Genomic DNA, 6000 nt, shown 5'->3' with positions numbered 1-6000 from the left:
GTACAAAAGCGGTCATTCCCACTGAAGTAGAAATCCCTTCCTTGAGGATCATACAAGAAGCTGAGCTTGACAACGCAGAATGGGTGAGGATTCGCTGCGAGAAGCTATCTCCTATAGACGGAAAAATAATGAACACAGTTTGCCATGGTCAACTTTATCAGAACAGAATGTCCAGAGCCTTCAATAAAAGAGTCAAGCCAAGACAATTCACACCGGGGTAGCTGGTGTTAAAAAAGATTTTTCCATATCAAGATGAATCCAAAGGAAAGTTCTCTCCCAACTGGTAGGGTCCGTACATGGTTCACCAAGTTCTAACTGGAGGAGCCCTCATACTTGCAGAAATGGACGGAGAAGTTTGGCCGAAGCCGATCAATTCAGATGAAGTGAAGCGATACTATGTGTAACCTTTATGCTTTCCTATATGATGTAATTTGAACTATGCCTGACCTGATTCCCATTTAAGAGGGGATACGTAGGCAGCCCTATGGGTTCGGTCACAATTCAATAAAATTTTCATTTCCCCCGCTATTGGAAACTGGGGCAGAATTTTGAGGAGGACCCTCAAAATTCCGAAGTTGATTTCAACAATTTATTATTAGCAGCCGTCAGAAGTAGAAGTCCAGTAAACTAGGGGCAGAATTTTGAGGAGGACCCTCAAAATTCCGTAGCGAGAGAGGTTGCAATGTTTTGGGCCACGTCACGGTCATTGGTTCATCTGAAGAAAACTATTCTCGGTTATATGTTTATGTCGTATTTTTACTAAATCATGCATGTCTATTATCGAAATTGCTTTGTTTATCAATGCTACCACAGGAAAACATACAGCATCACCGAAGCAGAACCAAGTGGCCCAAGCAAAGTCAGCGGGGATACGAACTAACATTCCCCCTTTACAAAACTCACGATTTTTCTTTGGATGCAGGCACCCAAGTTGCAAAATTATCAAATACATTTATACACCCACACTTTTCAAGAGTACGGCTCTCAAAGCCGTCACCTATCTACAATTATAATCCAGGCACAATATCCCCAGCTACCGCAATATCGCAATCAGCTATCAGCTAAGAAATTTTATTATTACTTACCTTTCATTTCTTGCATTTAAGGCTACCATTTTGCCTTCCGAGACTAAGCTCTGTCTCTATCTACATTTCTCGCATTACATAAGGCTACCATTCTGCCTTCTGAGACTAAGCTCTGTCTCCATCTGCATTTCCTGCATTGCATAAGGCTACTATTCTGCCTTTCGATGTTAAGCTCTGTCTCCATCTGCATTTCTTGCATTACATAAGGCTACCATTCTGCCTTCCGAGACTAAGCTCTGTCTCCATCTGCATTTCTTGCATTGCATTAGGCTACCATTCTGCCTTCCGAGGTTAAGCTCTGTATCCATCTGCATTTCTTGCATTGCATAAGGCTACCATTATTCCTTCTAAGACTAAGCTTTGTCTCCATCTGCATTTCATGTATTGCATAAGGCTACCATTCTGCCTTCCGAGACTAAGCTCTATCTCCATCTGCATTTCCTGCATTGCATAAGGCTACTATTCTGCCTTCCGAGGTTATGCTCTACTTCCATCTACATTTCTTGCATTGCATAAGGCTACTATTCTGCCTTCCGAGGTTAAGCTCTACTTCCATCTTGCATTGGCTGAAATATCGCCGCCTTTATTTACACTCCTGTTGATCGCCGCCTTTTATTTACACTCCTGCATGGCTGAAAGATCGCCCCTTTTATTTTGCATCTTGCATTGGCTGAAATATCGCCACCTTTGCATCTCATGGGCTGAAAGCTCGCCACCTTTTCTGAAGGCGTCATTGTTCGGAGGCACCATTTTCATAGCCTGAGAATGCCATGCCATGGCCTAAGGACCCTACTTTTATCTCTTGCATATCATTATTCAAAGGCATCATGGTTCAGAGGCATCATTCTTGCAGCCCAAGAACACCATTTCATAGCCTGCAAATCCTTTATTATACGCTTCATGGCCCAGGACGTCATGGTCTGAGGACGTCATCCTAACCGTCCAAAGAGAACATTCATGGTCTAACGGGAACTTGCATCACGTTTAAATTTTGCACCATATACATTTGCATTGTTCATTTGCAGGTAAACTGTTTATCAACGGTCGTCTCAGCAGGAGCGATCTCGCTCTAGTTCCAGCAGCCCGGATTAGACCTTAACTATCTTCCTGACCCGAATACCGCGTCTATTCTTATAAAACCTCCGTCAGCATATTCCATCGATAGATCCTGAACTACATATGACCTGATTCTTGTAAGACCAAGGATATGTAGGTAGCTCAAGAACCATAGCACGGTCAAATTCTTCAAACCATTTCGTTCGGTCAAAATTGGCCATTATATCTTTACCCGACAACTCTTTCATCCTTCCTGGGTAAAGAGGGGCAGCTGTTGATACCCAATTTTTTCCTATGTATTTTTCATATACAAAATACTTTCAAAATAACATATGTACGCATATATAAGCATGCCCAAGTGTTTTAATATTTTCCCAATTTTTAAATTCAAGTTATTTCTCATTTTAGCAGTATAAAAACCAATAATTATTCCCAAAATTATCATTTTGTGGATAATTTATCTTATTTCCCATATTTATACCAAAATATAGTTAAAGTAATTTTTGTATATTTTTACAAATTTATTTGGTATTTTAAAAGTTAAATTGCATATAATTGCAATTTTAGCCTATTTTAAGATTAATAGCATTTTATAATTATACTATTGGTTGTAGTATTTTTAAATTAATATCTATATATTATTTACATATTTAGTACTTTTAATTTAATTTTTAAATCATTTTTTACTATTTTTATAAAATAAAAAGGAAATACTAGCTATTTAATCTAGCCTCATTTCATTTCAATTTAAGCCTCAAACTAACCCAATCTTAACACCAAATTGAACCGGACCAATTTCATTTTAACCCGACCCCCTTAACCTATTCACTAACTTGCCCGGTCTTTCTTTTAATCCAGGTCGTTGATCGTTTTGATCAACAGCCACAATTGTCCCTTACCATTTTAATTCACCTAACCCTACCCTAAACCCCTATTTCATTCAGATAGCCGCCTTTGGATACTCTCCTCTCCCAAAACTCTCTCGAAGGTTCCTCGGAACCCTAGTCATCTTCTACCATTTTCAACCACACTTTCACCGGAATCCATGGCTTCTCAGGCCGTGGATGACATGTACTCACCCTCCTCTACCATTAAACCCTAGGTGTTCGAAGTTTCGAGGTCCAACCGCGATGGTGTCCTTTCATATCTCTACAGATCCAAGGTTCTATGGCCTCTCCGGCCTGGCTCCGGCGTATTCAAGCATCAGAAGCCTATTTTTGACCTCTCCCACTCAAGATCGGACCTTCTTCCAAGCCTTTCTCATTTCTAGGGTTTTTCTGAAACCCTAAGCTATTCGAGGTTTTTCTCTGGTTGTTATCTTATATCTATGCTACATCTGTGTCCTACTGGAGTTTTGAAACGTTTTCCCCAATCTTTTCTCTCAAAATTTGTTTCTCTTCGATTTAGAGTTTTCGAAAAAAAATCTTAAAATGCTTTCTGACTCTTCTTCTTCTTTTCTTTGTGTGATTCTGTCTATGCTATGTTTGTATACTCTCTTTTTCTACATAGCATGTTTTTCTCTTGTTCTTATGTTTGCCTTATTATGCATGTTCTTCTATTGTGCTTCGTTCTTCCTTCTACTGGTTCCTATATCATGCTCTCACATGTCTATCTTATATGTTCCTTTACTATATTTTTCTACTAAGCTTTTAGTCCTTTGTTTGCCTTACTAGACCTTTGTTTGAGTTCTAAAGATGTTTCATCTACTGTTTCTTAAATTTATATTACCTCTTTTCTCTTTTGAACATGCTTAAGTTCCGAGCTTTTCTTAAAACATGTTCTTTATGCTTCAACTTAGTTTTGCATTCTATTTTCCTCAAACCTACTATTCTATCTGTTTGTTTTCTCATGAGTCTCTGTACGAGACCTCTGAGCCTGTTTCAATCATTTGTCTTCTTGTCTTTGCATCTTATTCAAGTTTGAAACCCTAGGTTTTGGGGGGTTTTCAGCGAGTTTGATCTTCTGTGTGGACTGGGGTTCTATTATGGAACCCTCGACTCTCTCAAACTAATCCTGAGTCTATGTATTGAATTTGAGGTCTTTTGTTATGGCACTGAGCTTTTCTATGATAGACTCTTTCCTAATTAGCATGACAACTCTTTCTTGATTCATATGTCTGTACACTTTATATATATGATGAATTCTTCCTTCAAAAAAGGGTTTTGCCAATTTGTGATTAATTCAGAATCCATTTTAATGAGGATCGATTGATTGTTACTGATTTTCTTTAATTAAACCTTTCTTCACCTTTTCTGGTTGGATTCATTCATACCAAAACTCTTTCCTTAAATAGTTTCTGTGAATCTGCCCTTCTTGTACTACTTTGGAAAATATTTTGATCAAACTCTTTCCTTAATTATCTTGCCGGTTTGAAATCAGAATCCCTTAATTGAAGGGAAACCTTATGTGATTGATTTCGAAACTATTTTCTTACCTTTTCTTACTTGCTTTCTGCACTATAAAGGGTATGACCCTTCTGCACTTTTACAGACTTCCAATTTAATACTCTTTTAAACCTTGAGTTCAACACTTACACACAACAATTATTGGACACTCTCAATTTAAATACTCTTGCTCCACTCTCTTCTGAAATATTCTGGCAGTGTGATTGCAATTTGGCTTTAGTATTGCTTTGTTTCCCTGAAACTGGTATATTCAAATTTAGCTTTCAGCCTCATCCCTATGTGTTTACATTACATCTTTTTTACAATCCTGTCTACTTTGCTGCTTATGTCCAATATTGAATATGTTGTTCTCTTTGCATCTGTTGCTGTGAATTCCCCATACCCTTAGCCCCTTCTGTGTGTTTGAGTTAAGGTTCAGGCATGGCAGTATCCAAATTGCTGCTTATGTCTGGACCTGATCCTTAATGGATCCTAACTCCCAAACAATGTGGCTAACATGCTGGTTAGGGGTGTGCTAGCACTCCTAATTGCTGGGTATGACCATCAATATGTCATGCCCTTCCCCAAAATCCCCTCTATGTAATTGCACTCTCTCTTAGATGTAACCTCTTCCCCCCTCCTATGAGCCTTGCTTTGGGACCTTGAGATCCCTCTGAACTTGGACATTTGAGGGCTGGCCCTTCCACACTACACTATAATTCAATTCTGCAATATATTTGGGTACAAGCACAACCCAGAGTCCTCTTGAGACTCTTAGGGAACTATGTCACATCCCAAATAAGAGAAGGGCTTTGGAATTTGATTTTTGGAGTTGGTTTACTTCATGCTTCAGACAAAAGTCTGAATCAGGCTCTCCTTGGTTGAGACTTTTAGATTTCTGACGTATTTTATTTTTCTTTATTCATTCTGGGTTGTAATAATAATTTGTAATAACTTCTAGGGCATTAGTGAAAAGGGGAGGTTCACTCATGTATGCATACGGGTAAAAATCATGTTCTTAGGTGTTTATTTCTATAATCATATCCTGCTTTTCACTTCTGCATTTCATGTGTAGAAACCATGTCTATAGGCTTCTACACTTCTGCATTTCATGTGATAGAAATCCTGTCTATAGGCTTCTATACTTCTATATTTCATGTGATAGAAATCCTGTCCATAGGTTTTTGTACTTCTGCATTTTAGAAATCATGTCCATAGCCTCTGAATTTCATACATAGATATCATGCCTATAGCTTTGCATTTCTGTATCATGTAGAAATCATGTCCATAGTTTCTGCACTCTATATTATATAGATAACATATTTATAGGATTTCTTGGATTCTGCATTTACATCTATCATTAGGCAAACGATCTTTAGGCTTAAAACATTAAATTGCATTCTAGATATCATGTCTATAGGACTCCTGCATTCCCATAAACGTTTTAAACTCAATAACACTTAGAAAGCATGTTT

Source organism: Nicotiana tabacum, chromosome 18 (genome assembly GCF_000715075.1).
Source record: "Nicotiana tabacum cultivar K326 chromosome 18, ASM71507v2, whole genome shotgun sequence".
NCBI lineage: Eukaryota > Viridiplantae > Streptophyta > Magnoliopsida > Solanales > Solanaceae > Nicotiana > Nicotiana tabacum.
The sequence above is the reverse complement of the archived record's forward strand: the minus strand, read 5'-3'. Positions refer to the sequence as shown.